We start from the raw sequence: 21,144 nt of genomic DNA, 5'->3' as shown, positions 1-21,144 counted from the left end.
AGGGACGGGGGCCCTGTCCTGAGCAGAAGACACCTGAGACATCATGGAATCCTAGGATGCTAGAGTGGGAAGGAGCCCCGCCCTCACCTGTCAGACCCTTAATCGTGAAGTCGCTGCTATGGCGTAGAAAGGACACACAGGAGACCTTACCTGTTAGTTGTACAGCGACATTCTGTTCACGTTAGCCACTGGGGACATTTTCATTGCCTTGCAGTGAAGCAGGGCACAGGCAAAGTCCTGTGAGTCTGGACTTTCAAGAAGGGACTGCTGACCTTAACAGAGTAATAATAGCAACTGGAAAAGTGAGCGGTTGTAGGGACTGTGAACGTGAACCTCTGGTCCAGCTCCACTACCTCCCAGCGGCAGGAACCTGGGTGGTTTACTTAACCTCTCGGAATTTGTTCTCTCATTTTATTTAATGTTATTTATTTATTTTTAGGTATGTGTAGTTTATTGTATGTATTTGTACTTCAATAAAGCTACTACTGCTAAAAAAAAAGGCCTACATCCCTAACTTTGTTCTCTTTTTTTTTTTTTTTTTTTGCGGTACGCGGGCCTCTCACTGTTGTGGCCTCTCCCGTTGCGGAGCACAGGCTCCGGCCGCGCAGGCTCAGCGGCCATGGCTCACGGGCCCAGCCGCTCCGCGGCACGTGGGATCCTCCCAGACCGGGGCGCGAACCCGAGTCCCCTGCATCGGCAGGCGGACTCGCAACAACTGCGCCACCAGGGAAGCCCTGCTCTCTCATTTTAAAAGGGGGATTCTTTCTAATACTTCGTGAACTGTAAATTATTACATAAATATTGGGCCCTGATACAAATAATAATAAATAATAAGAGATTTGCCTCCAAGTTTTTGCTTTTGAAGCCTTTTCCATGACATCTTCCCCTTCAAAAAATAATGAATAAATTACTTCTTCTGTGTTTTCGAAACTCTCAGCTCTTTCTACCGTAAGCATAAGTGATTTTTAGTCTGCGTTTAAACATCTTCATGAGCTGGAAACTCACTACCTCCTGAAGCTGCCCTTAACTGTACACACCATGAACTGACCGCCTCACACTTTCCACCCACTCTTTTGGCACCACAAAGACCAAGTCTCACTCCTCCTCCAAATAACAACCTTCAAATATTGGAAGAAAGCTGTGATTTTCCCACTTCTCTCAGGCTAAACGTCTCCTTTTCTTTCAACACTTGCCCTGGCCAACCCACCACCCTTCAAGCAACTCCCCTCGAGGGCATCCTTAAGTTGAAACACTGGAAACAACCTAAATGACCAGCAGTGGGGGCTTGACTAAAAAATGTGGCAAATCATGTCAACATAGGGACTTCCCTGGTGGCCCAGTGGTTAAGACTCTGTACTCCCAATGCAGGGAGCCTGGGTTTGATTCCTGGTCAGGGAACTAGATCCTTCATGCCACAACTAAATAAGCCCACATGCTGCAACTAAATGAGCCCGCACACCGCAACTAAAGGAGCCCGCACGCCGCAACAAAGATCCTGTGCAGCCAATAAATAGATATATTCTTTAAAAATCATGTCAAAATAGAACACATAATAAAAGAATAAATAAAGTAGTGGATTTGGTATGACTTCAAATTTGTAATGAAAATTATATATATTAAAATAAATTTTTGTAATATTTATCACAGGGTGGTACAATTATAGGTGATATTTCTTTTTTGTGCCTTTCTTCAAATTTTCTACAATGAATTATTGGTGATTAGGAGAAAAAAATAGACCCTATGTCCCTATAGTTTTTAACCTAATGAATCAGGTTCTAAATCTTGGGAATATCATAAAATAGGCCTCTTCCCACGTCTCATTTCAGAAATAAACATGTGGCAGTAAGCCCAGAATACCAGGAGCCTAGCCGGCATCCAACAAGTATTTGTTTCCTTCTTTACCTCACTAAGTTCTTGAGAACTATTCTCATATCCTCCCTTCTCATTAAAATTTCCTTCATCTGCTTCCTATGCCTGGATTTCGATACCATGTTACAAAAGACATTCTCTGTACCTCCAGCTCTGTCCAAGCAATTGATTTGTGGTGGGGCAGGGGAGGAGGGGGCTCTGATAGACACCAGCTGCAAGAACAAGAAAGAAAAAATTGGACATTTCTTTAATACCCATTTAAGAAAGGGAAACAATTAGAGAGTAGATCATTTAAGTAAAGGAAGATGGGGAAACACCATCAAGTCGGTATCCAGCCAGTTATTCAATAGGATGATGGTACAAATCATCATGCAACAAATATCGTCTCTTGCTTTCCCCAAAGTTTTAGGAATTGGCTCATTGAGTTTTTAGCAGTAACGAATTGGAGAAGTGAGTCAATCTACACCTCCCACCTCCGTCCTTCTCACAGAAGAGAAAATGGCAGCCTAGAGGGACTATGAGATTTGCCCCAAGTTGACCCACTTAACTGCAGAGTCAGGGGAGAGACAGGCCACCTGATGCCTAGTCCAGGGCTCTCTCCATCTCTTCTGCCTTCCTTCCATCAGGTTTTGAGAGAGAAGTTACAAAGTGTTTGCAGCAATTTGAAGGAAATAACACCAGCACTGTTGGCCTGAATCACCAACAGTCTTGAACCTGGAGGCTCCCCTGTAGGGGTGGAAGGACTTTCCCCCCACCTTCCTAGGTTTGATAGCTGGGTCTGTGAAATAAACAGATAGCAGGTAGATGTAAGCAGCAAAGGTGTACACACATTTATTTTTAATAGTATGTTCATGGGGCATCACAAGAAACAAAGTGAATACTCAGTAAATTGGTGTGATTTGAGAGCTTAAATACCATCAACAGGAGAAGGGGAGGGAGGATGTAGCCAACTTAGGGCAAATATCGTCTCTTGCTTTCCCCAAAGTTTTAGGAATTGGCTCATTGAGTTTTTAGCAGTAACGAATTGGAGAAGTGAGTCAATCTACACCTCCCACCTCCGTCCTTCTCACAGAAGAGAAAATGGCAGCCTAGAGGGACTATGAGATTTGCCCCAAGTTGACCCACTTAACTGCAGAGTCGGGGGAGAGACAGGCCACCTGATGCCTAGTCCAGGGCTCTCTCCATCTCTTCTGCCTTCCTTCCATCAGGTTTTGAGAGAGAATTTACAAAGTGTTTGCAGCAATTTGAAGGAAATAACACCAGCACTGAAGGTGCCTGAGCTCACCAACAGTCTTGAATCTGGAGATTCCCCTGTAGGGGTGGAAGGACTCTCCCCCCACCTTCCTAGGTTCGATAGCTGGGCCTTTGACATAAACAGATAGCAGGCAGATTTTTTTGTAAGCAGCAAAGGTGTACACACTTACTTATTTTTAATATTATGTGCACGGGGCATCACAAGAAAAAAAGTGAATACTCAGTAAATTGGTGTGATTTGAGCTTAAATACCATCACCAGGAGAAGGGGAGGGAGGATGTAGCCAACTTAGGGAGAGCAAATGATTTTCAGGAAAGATGAAGGGGCCCTTAGAGGAACCGATGGGAGATACGATAGTTTGTGAGGACGTTTGTCTGGGTGTGGTGTGGACTTCTGGTCTCTTCTCCTGGGGTAACGGTCAGTCTTCCCTGCTGCTGACACTCCTGAGGGGGGCACTTAGATATTTGAGTTTCTTTTGGAGAATCTGACTTTAGGCAGATAAGGGGAGTTCAGAGAAAGCTTTTCCCTGCATTTGCTGTTTTTCCAGTGGTTTCAGCTCAAAATAATATCCGAAAGCAACATTTTTGGGGTGGCGTGTCCTGAACGCCTTCATGAGAAACAATCTTTACACAAATTTTTTCCTCCTGCAATTCTCCTGGGCACTCACCCCTAGGCGCTCAAGGTCACAAGATTAAAGCTGGAATATGGTGGATGAACCCAAAAGAGTATATATACAGAGTAAGAAGCTTCAGGCCACAGACCTGGGATTCCCCCAGACAAGGTTCATCTACTCCTTCCTTTCTTCCCCAGAACTGATCATGTTATAGTTTATCTGTCTCCTTGTTGGTCTCCTCCACCAGTCTTAGACTCTGTCAGGATTGGAACGCAGTCTGATTCATCTTTGTATCCCCAGCACTGATCAGGGTTTCTGACACAGAACAGACACTCAAATGCATGTGGGGTCAGTTAATAATAATGCACTTCACTGTAGGTAACTTATAATTCAATTTGTTAAAAATGGTGGCTGGATCTATGAAAGCGTCACCTAAGAGAGCCAGTTAAGGAAGAAGATGAGTTCTGGTTTGACAAGTTGAGATCTCTGGTTTTATGTTCCATGTGGCAAAAAAAAAAAAAAAAGCACACCATTAATACACAAAGTTGTGAACAGCATATCATACTTGCTTCTCTCTCTCCAGGGCAAATAATTCCAGTCCCTTTGGAGACCCATAGATCAGAAAATATACTCTAATATGACGTCACGGGTATGATGGAAGAATTCACTCCTGGCTATTCTACTTTAATATCCTGGCATTTTAGTGGCTTAAGAATACTACAAAATGGTGGAGCTGGCATTTCTTTTATGCTTTTTTTCTTCAATCAGCCTGCTGTCAGTTTATTTCAAGGGCCCAGCTATCGAACCTAGGAAGGTGGGGGGAAAGTCTTTCCACCCCTACAGGGGAGCCTCCAGGTTCAAGACTGTTGGTGAGCTCAGGCACCTTCAGTGCTGGTGTTATTTCCTTCAAATTGCTGCAAACACTTTGTAAATTCTCTCTCAAAACCTGATGGAAGGAAGGCAGAAGAGATGGAGAGAGCCCTGGACTAGGCATCAGGTGGCCTGTCTCTCCCCCGACTCTGCAGTTAAGTGGGTCAACTTGGGGCAAATCTCATAGTCCCTCTAGGCTGCCATTTTCTCATCTGTGAGAAGAACAGAGGTGGGAGGTGTAGATGACTCACCTCTCCAATTCGTTACTGCTAAAATCTCAATGAGCCAATTCCTGAAACTTTGGGGTAAGCAAGAGAATATTTGTTGCATGATTTATACTGTCATCTGATTAAATAATTGGCTGGATACCGACTTGATGGTGTTTCCCTATCTTCCTTTACTTAAATGATCTACTCTCTAATTGCTTTTCCTCTCTTCAGTGGGTATTAAGGAAATATCCAATTTTTTCTCTCTTGGCTTATAGCCATGGCATTTTGTCCCAGAGGTTTCTGAGCCTGTGAATAATTATCTGGTTTAAGTTAAGGATGCCCTGAAGGTAATAACATACTTTGCTCATGGTTCAATTTTGCTTGTACTTCCTGTGTAAAGTTCTCCCCTTGAAAACAATCTGCAATGATAACATTACCAACAATACCACTTTATACAGAAATTTTTGCTAGAGTATCTTTCATGTTTTTTATACCAGTGATCAATACAGGCTTTAGCAAGGAATAAGTAAGTGTCAAGTAAGTGTCCTCAGTTATGTTTGAGTGGCTCCTTAAAACAGTTTTCTAACCCTACCATTTCATTTTCCAATTAATTTGTGGCAAACATATGGAAAGAATTGATTTTTGTATATTGACCATGTCTCCCAGAGTTTTGCTTAATTCATTAATTAGTTTTAATAGAGTGTAAATTCCTTTAGATCTTCTGTGTACACTTCTTATCTGTAAATAATACTTTTACTTCTTCATTTTCAAGCTGTGTGCTTTTTATTTCTTTTTTCCCCATGATTGTACATAACTTGAACCTCAGTATAATATTGAATATAAGTGGTGATAGCAAACATTTTTGTCTCGTCTGATCCTAGAGGGAAAAGCATTCAGTATTTCATGATTCAGAATTTCATATATTAGCCATAGGCTTTTCAGATACTTTTATCAAATGCAGGAAGTTTCCTTCTATTCCTACTTTACTGAGTGTTTTTGTGGTGAACAGGTGTTGAATTTCACTGAGTGACTTTTCTGAATCTATTGAGAGGATCATATGGCTTTCCTCCTTTATTTTGCTGGTGATTTTTTGTTAATAATAGCTAATTTTTTGTTTAAGATTTTTGTGTTCATCAGAGATATCAGTCTGTAACTCTCTTACAATGTTCTCATCAGGTTCTGTTCTCAGTGTTATGCTGGCCTCATAAAATGAGGAAATATTCCCCTTTTCTCCTTCCTGTGAAAGAGTTATATAAGATTGGTATCATTTCTTCATTAAATTTTCAAAAGAATTTAACAGTGAAGTCAGTTGGGACTGAAGTTTTTGTAGAGGGACTCTTTTTAATAACAGATTCTATTTCTTTAAACGATATGAGAATACTCAGATATTACACTTCTTTTATCAGTTTTTGATAAATTGATTTTTTCAAATAATTTCTCCATTTTATCTAACCTGTCAAATCTATTGACATAAAGTTGCTCCTAATTTCCTTCTATTATCCTTTTCTTATCTGTAGGATCTGTGGTGATATCTAAGTTTTCATGACTGGTATTGATAACTTGTGTTTTCACTCATTTTATTCATCAGTCTTGTAAACAGTATTTTTTTAATCTTTTTTTTTTTTTTTGCGGTACGCGGGCCTCTCACCGCTATGGCCTCTCTCATTGCGGAGAACAGGCTCCGGACGCGCAGGCCCAGCGGCCATGGCTCACGGGCCCAGCCGCTCCGCGGCACGTGGGATCCTCCCGGACCGGGGCACGAACCCGCGTCCCCTGCATCGGCAGGTAGACTCTCAACCACTGCGCCACCAGGGAAACCCTATTTTTTTAATCTTTTAAAAAAGATTGGTCATGTTGATTCATGGTCATGTTGATTCTTGTCTATTGCAGTTCTGTTTTCCATTTCATTGATTTAGGGCCTTTTTAAAAGTATTTCTTTCCTGCTACTTACTTTCAGTTAAATTTGCTCTTATTTTTCTAAGCCTTTTCAGATTGAAGTTTAGGTAATTAGCTTTTACCTTGTCTTCTAGTTTGCACATTAGAACAATATATTCCCCTATCAAGCCCTACTCTGGCTATACCCCACACATGTTGATGGATTATATTTTAATTATCATTTCAAGTCAAGATATTTCTAATCCATTGTGTTTTTTCTTTAACACATGGGTTATTTAAGAATGTGTGGCTTAATATTTACAAATAACTAGTTAGTTTTTGTTATTGATTTCAACTTTAATTCCACTATAGTAAGAGAATATTCTCAGTGTGATTTCAATCCTTTGAAATTTTTTAAGACTTGCTTTGTCACTCAATGTATAGTCTATTTTGGTGAATATTTCATGTGCACTTGAAAATAGTGTGTATTCTGCAATTGTTGGGTGAAGTGTTTTATAAACATCAATTGGGTCAACATTGAAATCTGTGTTCCCACTGATTGTTTTGCCTGTTCTATTAGTTATTGAGAGAGGTGGTTGTAGATTTGTCTTTATTGCGATTGTGGATTTCTCTCTTTAATTTCTGTCAAATTTTGCTTTTAATATCTAGAAGCTATGTTATTAGATACACATACATTTGTGATTCTTATGTCTTCCTACTGAATTCACCTTTTATATTGTGAAATGTCCCTCTTCATCACCACTAGAACTTCTTGCCTTTCCATCTTTTTTTGTGATATTAATTTGCCAGACCAACCTTATTTAGCTAATGTTTACAGAGTATGTAATTTTCCATCTTTACACTTTCAGCCTAACTCTGCCTTTATATTTAAAGTGTAACTCTGTGAAATAGTATATAATTGGATCTTTTCTTATTGAGCCTAACGATCTTTGACTTTGAATTATAATTTGATCCATTTTAATTTAATGTCTGATATGACTGAATATATGCCTCCATCTTGCTATTTGTTTGCTACTTATGCAGTCTGTTCCTTGTCCCTTTGTTTCTTTTCTTTTTTTCCTTTTACTACTTTCTTTTGGATAAATCAAAGAAATGTATAACTTCATTGTATTTCCTCGATTTTTTTTCCAGTGTCATCATTTTGTGATTTTAATAGTTTAAATGGACACAGATTTTTTTATAAACAAGGAGTGTGGTAATGAATAAAGAATCACATGGAAAAGTCATATAATTTGTAGGAGCCATCTTCTTGGTGAGGATGGTGTAGCAGAGAGACTCAGCATTATGAACAGCAATGCAGAGCTGATCTTTGATGGTTTGGAGAAGTGAAGGCTGAAAGAGTACACTCAGGCACACAGCACTTTGTCTAATATTCAGGAACATAACTCTGGCTCCTCCTCCATCTAAACCTTCTGAAATTTGTTGTCTGTAAAAACTTCTGTTTATTTAAGCAAAATTCATAATTTAAAACTGAATTAAAATAGAATCTATGTAATCAGAGTGCCATAAGTACATGATGAAAAGAAAAAAATGGCAAATAAGAAATATTAAATAGAAAAATATTGCCATGGAGCAGATGAAAATTGTGACAGAGTAGGTGAAATTGGTTCTGAACAGATAAAACTGAATTACCAAAGCCTAATTAGGCTGTTTCCTCTGTAATACAAAAGCACAAATAGACATGTAAGAGCTCAGGGAAGTGTCCATACAAGCCAAAGAAATGAAAGCTTAGAAAAGAAATTGAAAAAGTAATCCTAGAAATGAAGGTCCAATTAAAAGCAACACAAAAGAGAATGAACACTATGAAAAACAAAATAAAGCATATAGAGAATAGGAAAGAGAAAAGCAAGAAAAAATGAAATAAAAATGAATAAGTATTTTAAAAGCATTAGAGAGAATATTTTTTACATACGGAAGACAAAGAAGATCTAACCTGCATAACCTTCATACCATTAGAAAAAACAAAAAAGCAAGGGAGGAAGGAGTGTAGAAAAATATTTAAAGATATAATTCAAGACAACTTTCCAAAAATAAAAGAGAATTTCAACCTGCAGGTTATAAGGAAATACCTTGTTCCAGAAAAAAACTCACAAAAAAAGATAATCATGAAGACATAATCTCTAAGGTTTCTGGTCTTCAAAGATAAATAATTCTTTAGACATCCTGTAAAAATATCATGTTATCTATATGTAGAGTGACCATATAATTTGTTGTCCTAACTGGGACACTTGTGAGTGAAAGTGGGTGGGCATTATTCATCATTATATTGGTACAACAGCATAAACTGGAGTTGTCCTCAGGGGGGAAATATATATATATATATATATATATATATATATATATACCTGTATCTATCTAACCTCAGACTTTTCCACAGTAACATTCCATGAGCATCCCTAGCATTCTCAAGGAAAGTAAGCATAACCTAAGAATTTTACATCTAGATCTGTAGTTCCCATGACTGCTGTTTAAAGAAATTACACAGAATGAACTTCAGCCAACCAAGAGATAGCAGAACCACATACAAAGCATTAATGAGCATTAAATCCATTTAAGAATATAACAGAGAGATTGTATATACCAAACTGAATAATAACACTAAAAATCTTAAGACTATAGAAGTGAAATAACTTAGAAACTAAGTATGGGCAATGTGGAAAGAAGATGGAAAATAGGTTTTTAAAATTTTTTTATACCCAGAGATAAAAAGATAACATCATTTAAAGCTATTAAATGAGGTATAAACATATGTAAATATATAAAGGTAAACATGTTTTAAAAATCTTGTACTTAAGCAGAATTACATGGTGGAAGGGACAAGGGAGATGAATGAAGTGAAAATATACTAATTTCTTACAGTATGCTTACAGTATGGAGTCAACAATGTGGTTATCTACAGAAAAAATATTCTCAGTTTGGACCACTAAGCCAAACTGTCTACAGGAGACATACCTAAAACTCAGTGACTCAGAAAGGTTTATTTGTTAATTAATATGAGACAGGAAACCAAAACAGACAAATCTTCTCAGGAAAAATGCCAAGAGGTTTAACCATGAGATTCAATCAAATAAACCCTAAAGGAATGGATAACTGCAATTCTATCCAAATTGTTAGATTATAAAGTGAAGGAAATCTCAAGTCTTTTTTTGTGTGTGTGTGATATTAGCTTAATGTACAACAAAAACCCAACTATGATAGCAAAAACAAGAAAACTACAAAGAAATACCTTTTAAGACTGACAACACAAGAATTCTAAATAAAACCTTGTATGACTATCACAATGACCAAGGAATTAAAGGGTGTGTCAACATTTTAAAATCTATTAAAATAATTCACAGTATTAAAATATTAAAAGAGAAAAATAATTGACCATTTCTATAGATTTTGAAAAAGCATTTGATAGCAACCACTTTGAGCTAAGTTATCTTTTGTATACAGGAAGGCTACCGATTTCCTTATATTAAAATTTTATCTAACCACCTCACAGAATTCTTTTACTCTTCATGATACTTTTTCTTTTGATTCGCTTGGGCTTCCTCTGTAAACAATCATATAACCTGCAAGTAAAATTTGCGTACATAGGACCCTCAGAAAACTGTCAAGTAATAGTTATGATACAGGACATCTTTATCTTGCCCCGACTTGGATGGCAATGCTTTGAGCATTCTCCATTAAGCTTCATGCTGCATATAGGTAGAGATTTAAGTTCACCATGTTGTGGAAGTACCCATTTACTACTTTTATTGAGTATTTTTTAAAAAATCAAAGTGGCAAATGTATAGTAAAGGCAGAGGATCAACCACTTAAATATGCTAGGACAAAGATTAAGAGACAAAAAACTGTAAAATCAACTAGAACTACAATAACTAATAAAGGGATAAATGTGAAGATGTAAAATATGACATCAAAAACACAAAAAGTGGAGGAGGGGGTAAAAAATGTATATTTTTTAGAATGTGTTTGATCTTAAATGACTACCTATTTAAAACAAGCTGATATAGTTTTAGGTCAACATATATGAACCCCATGGTAACCACAAAACAAAAACCTACAATAGATACATAAAAACAAGAGAGAAAGGAACACAAGTATACCACTAAAGAAAATCATCGAACCACAAGGGACTAAACTAAAAGAAGAAGGAAAAAAAACAGAGAACTACAAAAAACAACCAGAAAACAAGTAACTATATGGCAATAAGTACATACCTGTCAATAATCACTTTAAATGTCAATGGACTAAATGCTCCAATCAAAAGATATAGAATGGCTGATGGAATAAAAAAAATAAGACCCATCTATTTACTGCTAACAACAGACTAACTTCAGAGCTAAAGACTCACACAGAGTGAAAGTGAGGGGATGGAAAAAGATATTTCATGCCAATGGAAATGATAAGAAAGTGGGGGTAGCAATACTCATATCAGACAAAATAGACTTTAAAACAAAGTCTATAATATAAGACAAAGAAGAGCATTAGATAATGATAAAGGGATCAATACAGGAGAATATAACACTCATTAACATATATGGACCTAATACAGGAGCACCTAAATATATAAAGCAAATATTAACAGACATAAAAAGAGAAATTGACAATAATACAATAATAGTAGGGGACTTTAACATCCACTTATAGCAGTGGACAGATCAGCCACACAGAAAATGAATAAGGAAATAGTAGTCTTAAATGACACATTATACCAGAAGAGCTTAATAGATAACTACAGGTCATTTCATTCCAAAACAGCAGAATATACATTCTTTTTTATTTAACTTTAAGCTTTTTTTTTTTTTTAAGGGAGTGTCTGATTAGGATGGCCAGGCCTGTGTTGGCAGGCAGATTCTCAACCACTGCGCCACCAGGGAAGCCCCTAAGCTTTTTTTTTTTAAAAAAAAGATTTAATTTTATTTATTTTCGGCTGTGTTGTGTCTTCATTGCTGCGCACGGGCTTTCTCTAGTTGCAGCAAGCAGGGGCTACTCTTTGTTGCATCGTGCAGGCTTCTCATTGTGGTAGCTTCTCTTGTTGTGGAGCACGGGCTCTGGGTGCACGGGCTCAGTAGTTGTGGCTTACAGGCTCTAGAGGACAGGCACAGTAGTTGTGGTGCACGGGCTTCGTTGCTCCACAGCATGTGGGATCTTTCCGGACCAGGGATCGAACCTGTGTCCCCTGCATTGGCAGGCAGATTCTTAACCACTGTGCCACCAGGGAAGTCCTACACATTCTTTTCAAGTGCACATGGAACATTCTTCAGGAAAGATCACATGCTAGGCTGAAAAACAAGTCTCAACAAATTTAGACAGGATAGAAAGTACATCAAGCATTTTTCTGACCACAGTGGTATGAAACTAGAAGTCAATTATTAAAAAATGGGAAAGACCGAAGCATATGGAGACTAATTAACATGTTACTAAAAGCCCGACGGTTCAATAAAGAAATCAAAGAGAAAATCAGAAAATACCTCAACACAAATGAAAATGGAAACACAACTTTTCATAATCTATGAGATTCAGCAAAAGCAGTTCTAAGAGAGAAGTTTATAGCAATAGAAGCCTACCTCAAGAAATAAGAAATATCTCAAACAAACAACATAATCTATCCTCTAAAGGAATTAGTAAAAGGAAAACAAAGCCCAAAATCAGCAGAAAGAAATAATAAAGATCAGAGAGAAAATAAATAAAAAAGAAAACAAGACAAAAAGAAAAAAATCAATGAAACCAAGAACTAGTTTTGTGAAAAGATAAAATTGATAAATCCTTAGCTAGGCTCATCAAGAAAAAAAGAGAGAGAACCCAAATAAACAAAATAAGAAATAAAAAAGGAGAAATAACAAATGATATCACAAAGATACAAAAAATCATAAGAATATTACAAACAGTTATATGCCAACAAATTGGACAACCTAAAAGAAATGGACGAATTTCTAGAAACATGTAACCTTCCAAGGCTGAATGAGGAAGAAATACACAATCTGAACAGACCAATCAGTTGTAGTGAAACTGAACTTGTAATTTAAAAAAATAATAATAGGGCTTCCCTGGTGGCGCAGTGGTTGAGAGTCCGCCTGCCGATGCAGGGGACACGGGTTTGTGCCCCAGTACGGGAAGATCCCACATGCCGCGGAGCAGCTGGGCCCGTGAGCCATGGCCGCTGGGCCTGCGCGTCTGGAGCCTGTGCTCCACAATGGGAGAGGCCACAACAGTCAGAGGCCCATGTACCGCAAAAAAAATAAAAAATAAAAATAATAATAATAATAATAAAACTTTCAGCAAACAAAAGTCCAATACTGGACGGCTTCATGGGGGAATTCCACTAAACATATAAAGAAGAGCTAATACCTAACCTTCGCAAACTATTCCAATAGATTGAAGAAGAGGGAACAATCCCAAATTCATTCTATGAGGCCACCATTACCCTGATACCAAAACCAGACAAAGACTACAAAAAAAGGAAAATTACAAGCCAGTATCTCTGATGAATATAGATGCAAAAATCCTGAACAAAATACTAGGAAACCAAATTCAACAATATCTAAAAAAAGGATCATACACCATGATTAAGTTGAATTTATTCTAGCGTCACAAGGATGGTTCAACATATGCAAATCAATCAATGTGATACACCACATTAACAAAGGGAAGGATAAAAATCACACGATCAACTTAATAGATGCAGAAAAGGCATTTGACAAAATTCAACAGCCATTCATAATAAAGAACTCTCATGAAAAGTGGTATAGAAAGAATATATTTCAATATAATAAAGGCCATTTGTAACAAACCCATAGCTAACATGATACTCAATGGTGAAAATCTGAAGCCTTTCCTTTAAAATGAGGAACAGGACAAGGATGCCCACTCTTGCCACTTGTATTCAACATAGTATTGGAAGTCCTAGTCACAGCAATCAGAAAAGAAAACAAAATAAAAGCATCCAAATTGGAAGGGAAGAAGTAAAATTGTCACTAATTGCAGATAACATGATAATGTATTTATTTATTTTATTTTTGGCTGTGTTGGGTCTTTGTTGCTGTGCGTGGGCTTTTCTCTGGTTGCGGCAACAAAGGGAAGGATAAAAATCACACGATCAACTTAATAGATGCAGAAAAGGCATTTGACAAAATTCAACAGCCATTCATAATAAAGAACTCTCATGAAAAGTGGTATAGAAAGAATATATTTCAATATAATAAAGGCCATTTGTAACAAACCCATAGCTAACATGATACTCAATGGTGAAAATCTGAAGCCTTTCCTTTAAAATGAGGAACAGGACAAGGATGCCCACTCTTGCCACTTGTATTCAACATAGTATTGGAAGTCCTAGTCACAGCAATCAGAAAAGAAAACAAAATAAAAGCATCCAAATTGGAAGGGAAGAAGTAAAATTGTCACTAATTGCAGATAACATGATAATGTATTTATTTATTTTATTTTTGGCTGTGTTGGGTCTTTGTTGCTGTGCGTGGGCTTTTCTCTGGTTGCGGCGAGTGGGGAATACTCTTTGTTGCGTTGTGTGGGCTTCTCATTGTGGTGGCTTCCCTTGTTGCAGAGCACGGGCTCTAGGAGCACGGACTTCAGTAGTTGCAGCTTGCAGGCTCTAGAACACAGCCTCAGTAGTTGTGGTGCACAGGTTTAGTTGCTCCACAGCATGTGGGATCTTCCTGGACCAGGGCTTGAACACGTGTCCCCCGCATTGGCCGGTGGATTCTTAACCACTGCGCCACCAGAGAAGCCCCGACATGACACGGTATATAGAAAATCCCAAAGTCTCCACCAAAAAACTATTAGATCTAATCAATTAATTCAGTAAAACTGCAGGATACTTTATCAATAAACATAAATCTGTTGCTTTTCTAAACACTAATAATGAACAATCAGAAAGAGAAAGCAAGGACTTCCCTGGCACAGGGAAGTGGCACAGTGGATAAGACTCCGTGCTCCCAATGCAGGGGGCCCAGGTTAGATCCCTGGTCAGGGAACTAGATCCCGCATGCATGCCGCAACTAAGGAGCTAACATGTCGCAGCTAAGGAGCCCTGGAGCAGCAACTAAGGAGCCCACCTGCAGCCACCAGGACCAGGTGCAGCCAAATAAATAAATAAATAAATATTTTTTAAAAAGAAAAAAGAAAGAGAAAGCAAGGAAGCAATCCTGTTTAAAATTACACCAAAAAGGGCTTCCCTGGTGGCGCAGTGGTTGAGAGTCCACCTGCTGATGCAGGGGACACGGGTTCGTGCCCCGGTCCGGGAAGATCCCACATGCCACGGAGCGGCTGGGCCCGTGAGCCATGGCTGCTGAGCCTGCACGTCCGGTGCCTGTGCTCCACAACGGGAGAGGCCACAGCAGTGAGAGGCCTGCGTACCACAAAAAAAAAAAAAAGAAAAAAAAAAAAATAATAATAAAATTACACCGAAAAGACTAAAATACCTAGGAATAAATGTAACAAGGAGGAGAAGGACCTATACTCTGAAAACTATAAACAATGATGAAAGCAACTGAAGATGATGCAAAGAACTGGAAAGATATTCCATGTTCATGGATTGGAATAATCTATATTGTTAAAATGTCCATAATATGCAAAGCAATCTACAGATTTAATGCAATCCCTGTCAAAATACCCATGACATGTTTTTACATAACTAGAACAATGGAGCCACAAAAGACCCCAAATTGCCAGAGCAATTTTTTTTAACTAATTAATTTATTTTCATAATCTATTTTATATATAGTAGTGTGTGTCTGTTAATCCCAAACTCCTAATTTATCCCTCCCCATCCTGCCAAAGCAATCTTGAGAAAAAAGAACAAAGCTGGGAGTATCACCCTCCCTGACTTCAGACTATACTGCAAAGCAACAGTAATCAAAACAGTATGGGTGCTTCCCTGGTGGTGCAATGGTTAAGAATCTGCCTGCCAATGCAGGGAACACGGGTTCCAGCCCTGGTCTGGGAAGATCCTACATGCCACAGAGCAACTAAGCCCATGCGCCACAACTTCTGAGCCTGCACTCTAGAACCCGCGAGCCACAACTACTGAAGCCTGTGCACCTAGAGCCCATGCTCTGCAACAAGAGAAGCCAAAGCAATCTACAGATTTAATGCAATCCCTGTCAAAATACCCATGACATGTTTTTACATAACTAGAACAATGGAGCCACAAAAGACCCCAAATTGCCAGAGCAATTTTTTTTAACTAATTAATTTATTTTTATAGAAGTATAGCTGATTTACAATGTTGTGTTAGTTTCAGGTGTACAGCAAAGTTATTCAATTATACATACATATATATCTATTTTTTTCAGATTCTTTCCCCTTATAGGTTATTTGAAAATATTGAGTATGGTTCCCTGTGCACGAAGAGTAGCCACCGCTCACAGCAACTAGAGAAAGCCCCCGTGCAGCAGTGAAGACCCAACACAGCCAAAAATGAAATAAATAAAATAAATAAATTTATAAAAAAAGAATCCACTTGCCATTGCAGGGGACACGGGTTGGAGCACTGGTCTGGGAAGATCCCACATGCTGCGGAGCAACCAAGCCCATGAGCCACAACTACTGAGCCCACGTGCCACAACTACTGAAGCCCACGCGCCTAGAGCCCGTGCTCTGCAACAAGAGAAGCCACCGCAGTGAGAAGTCTGCGCACCGCAACCAAGAGTAGCCCCCGCTCACCACAACTAGAGGAAGCCCACACGCAGCAACAAAGACCCAACGCAGCCAAAAAAAAAAAACCAGTATGATACTGGCACAAAAACAAACACATAGATCAATGCAACAGGGTAGACAGTCCATAAATAAACCCACTAATGGTCAGTTAAAATACAACAAAGGAGGCAGGACTATACATTGGAGAAAAGACAGCCTCTTCAATAAGTGGGGCTGGGAAAACTGGACAGTTACATGTAAAAGAATGAATGAAATGAGAACATTTTCTCACACCAGATACAAAAGTAAACTCAAAATGAATTAAAGACCTAAATATAAGCTCTAAAATCATAAAATTCCTAGACGAGAACATAGACAGAACACTTTTTGGCATAAATCATAGTAATATTTTTTGGATCTGTCCCCTAAGGCAAAAGAAACAAAAGCAAAAATAAACAAATGAGACTTCATTAAACTTAAAAGCTTTTGCACAGCAAAGGAAACCACTGACAAAACAAAAGGACAAATTAATGAAAGGGAGAAAATATTTGCAAATGATATGACCGATAAGGAGTTAATATCCAAAATATATAAACAGCTCATATGACTCAATATCAAAAAACAAACAAACAGCTCAATTAAAAAATAGGCAGAAGACATGAATAGACATTTTTCCAAAGCAGATATACAGATGGCCAAGAGGCACATGAAAAGATGATCAACATTACTAATCGTCAGAGAAATGCAAATCAAAACCACAATGAGCTATCAGTCACACCTGTCAAAATGGCTGTCACCAAAACATCTGCAAATAACAAATGTTGGTGAGGATGTATAGAAAAGGGAAGCCTAGTACACTGTTGGTGGGAATGTAAACTGATGCAGCCACTATGGAAAACAGTATGGAGTTTCCGCAAAAAAAAACTAAAAATAGAACTATCATATGACCCAGCAATCCTACTCCTGGGTATATATCTGAAGAAAATGAAAATATTAATTTGAGAAGATACATGCACCCCAATGTTCATAGCAGCTTTATTTATAATAGCCAAGATATGGAATCAACCTAAGTGTCCATCAATTGATGATGGATAAAGATGTGGTACATATATATATACAGTGAAATATATCTCAGCCATAAAGAAGAATGAAATTCTGCCCTTTGCAACAACGTGGATGGACCTGGAGGGTATTATGCTAAGTGAAATAAGTCAGACAGAGAAAGACAAATACTCTATGTTATCACTCATATGTGGAATATAAAAAATAAAACAAACAATTGAATATAACAAAACAGAAACAGACTCACAGATATAGAGAACAAATTAGTGGTTACCAGTGGGGAGAGGGAAAGAGGGAGGGGTAAAGCAAGAGCAGGGCATTAAGAGATACAAACTACTCTGTGTAAAATAAATAAGCAACAAGGATATATTGTATAAGATGGGAAATGCTATATATTGCAAATCAACTGTGCTTCAATAAAAAATTAAAACTTTTTTAAAATCTTAATTAAAAATCTATCATCAGATGGGGAATTCCCTGGCAGTCCAGAGGTTAGGACTCTGTGCTGTAACTGCTGAAGGCCCAGGTTCAATCCTTGGTCAGGGAACTAAGATCCCACAAGCCACGCGGTGCAGCCAAAAAAAATATAATGATAATATATATCAGAAAAATAAGAGAAATACTGTAGCCATGAATCAAAAACAGGATGCTTAAAAGGGAACTAATTGGAGAAAAAGAATGAGTCCTTGAAAACTGAAAATATGATAGATATAAATACATATGATAGCAAAAAAGAAAAAATAGTAAAAGAGCAGAAAGATATCTCTCTGAAAGTAGAAGGAAAAGAATATGTTCCACGGGAGAAAAAAAAGTAAGAAAATTAGAAGCTTAATGTGGAAGCTCCAATCTGGCTGACAGAAGTCCCAGAAAGACAGACTAGAGAAAATGAAAGGAAGGAAATTAGTAAATAAATAGTTCAATAAATTTTCCCAGAAGTGAAGAACACAAGTCTCCAAATGAAAAATTCCACTGAGTGTCCAGCGTGATGAATAGAAAAAGACTAACATCAAAGAACACCATGCTGCAATGTCAGGACATCAGATGGAAGGAGATATCCCAAGAATTTTTAGACAGAAAAAGGTTACAAAGGGTCAGGAGTTGGTATGGAATTCAACTTCTCAACAAAACACAGATATCTATAAGATAAGGAAGCAAAGACAACATGGGATCCAGGAATCTGGGATGCAACACAAGAGAGATGCTGTGGGAATCACAGATATCTATAAGATAAGGAAGCAAAGACAACATGGGATCCAGGAATCTGGGATGCAACACAAGAGAGATGCAGGGTGGTGGTAAAGGAAAGTCCCATTTAACTGCAGAGCAGCAAACCTGAGGAGTACACAGTCCAGAGCCAAACAGGTGCTCGGAGAGTTCCACATCAGGTGTCCTCAGAAAGAAAATGGAACTAATACAGATGATTTGTGGGGAAATGGCTTTGAGGGAGATCTTACAGAGCTGTTATCTTTAGGTGAGAGAACACTTAACAATAGTTCATAAAAAGCAAAGCGACTGAAGAAATAAAGCAATTAAGTCAAATTTAAAAAAGGTCATTTTTACAAATCAGGAACTGTCATCATTATATACTCACTTGTTAATCAGTGTATGGCTTTATGTCCTTTAGTCATGAGTGAAAAGGTCAAATATGGATCTCACCACAAAAGAGGTAGAAGTGTCACCTACTATACTAGAAAGTTATTAGATCTAATATTGTAGACTCAAGAAATAGCAGTATCTGCATTTATTTTTACATTTGGAGGTACATACCAGAATAAGCAACTAAATATGTTGAAAGCAGATATCCTGGGAAACAGGAAGTGAGCAGAAACAGGAGACCACATTTTTTGTAGTGAGATTTTTCCCACTAGAATTTTATCTTGAAATTTTTCAAATCTATATAAAAGTTAAAGAATACTACCATAAGTAGCATCCATATACTCTTAACCTGGATTCCACATTCGCTTTATCTCTCCCTCATTTTTTTCTGCACCACTTGAAGTGAGTTGAAAACATCACAAAGCTTCATTCATAAATACTCCAGCTGGTGTCTCTTGAGAACAAGGACACTCTCCTCCATACACAGAATATCATCATCACATCTAAGGAAATTAACAATGATCCCCTCTGTGGACTGATAGACAATCCACAGTCAAATTTCCTCAATAGTCCCCCAAGTGTTGTTTGTATATCTTTTTTTTCCAGCCAGGATTTAATCAGATTGCAGAGTTTGCATCTGGATGGTTTATCTCTTTGGACTGTTATTTTTATTTTTTATTTTACTTTTAACTCTCTACTTTCAACATATGTTGTGCACTTTTACACATCTAGAAAGATTAGATGTTTCAAATACAGATTTAAGTTTGTCCACTATGTATACACGTAATAGCACTGAAGAAACTGCACACAAAGGCTAGAGTCACAAAGTGTCTCCTAAACAGGAACACTCTGGCCTAGAAGCTTCTCCTTCTCATCTCTATCAACCCAGCGGACAAGAATAATAAGCATCTGTAATGCTTAGAGGGGATTTTAACAATTTTACTTCCTCCAGTTGTGTTCAGAAGTCTTTCCTATGAATTTTAACACAAAGTGTACACAATGTATTTATCGGCTATTTTTGTCATACACTGGCAACCTCTTTAACATCTAGGAAGACTAGATATTGTAAATTTGGATCTCTGTCCTTTATGTACACTATGTACACAGCCAAGTAAAACAAAACGCAGAGACATACCAGACGATGGTTAGTCTTGGTATAAAGCCCTTTACACTTTCTTCTTTCTCCCTGAACCAGCACAAATAAAATAATGTGTACTGCTCAGAGAGGTGGTTTGATCATTTTGATCACTCCATTTCTAAAAGACAGTATTTCATATGAATTTTAACAAAAGGATATATCTACAAAATATGTTACTCCACTACCTCTACTTTTAACATACTTTGTGCCCTTCTAAACATCTAGAAAGACTAGATGTTTCAAATAAGGACTTAAGTTTGTCCACTATATACACAGTAGTGTTGAATAAACTACACACATGTAACGATGGTTGGATCTGAAAGTGTCTTCTACATAGGAACATTCTAGTCTAGAACACTTCATTTCTCCCAGTACCTCCTCTCTGCCATCCATCCAACATTGGGCAAGTACAGGCACAGGTGTCACTTAGATGTGATTTACAATTCATTTCCAAAGGTCATTTTCAGAAGACGGCCCTTCAATGAATTTTAACACAAAGTGTACAAAATGTGTTAGTTTACTAACTCTACTTTTGTCATACATTGGCAACCTCTTTAATATCTAGAGACTAGATATTATAAAATTGGGACCCACTGGTCCAGTATATACAAAATATATACAGTAAAGTTAAACAAAATGCATGTAACATATAGAGCAATGGATAAGTTGAAATGTTCTAGTACCTGCTAGCAAAACATCTTTTGCAATCTTCCCTCCCACCTCCCTAAACCCAATGAACAAGCACAGAGTATACTGTTCAGAGAGAAGGTTTAACAATTCCATTTCCAAAGACAGTATTTCCCATCAGTTTTTAAAAGCTATTTACAAGAAGCATTATTCTCCTAAAACTACTTTTAAATACATCAAGCACTTCTAAACATCTAGAAAGAATAGCTATTTTATATAAGAACTTACTTGTCCACTATGTCCACAGCACTGTTAAATAAAATTGCACACATGTAACAATGGTTATAATCTGAGGTATCTTCTAA

Source organism: Physeter macrocephalus, chromosome 8, assembly GCF_002837175.3.
Source record: "Physeter macrocephalus isolate SW-GA chromosome 8, ASM283717v5, whole genome shotgun sequence".
NCBI classification, from domain to species: Eukaryota; Metazoa; Chordata; class Mammalia; order Artiodactyla; family Physeteridae; genus Physeter; species Physeter macrocephalus.
The sequence above is the reverse complement of the archived record's forward strand: the minus strand, read 5'-3'. Positions refer to the sequence as shown.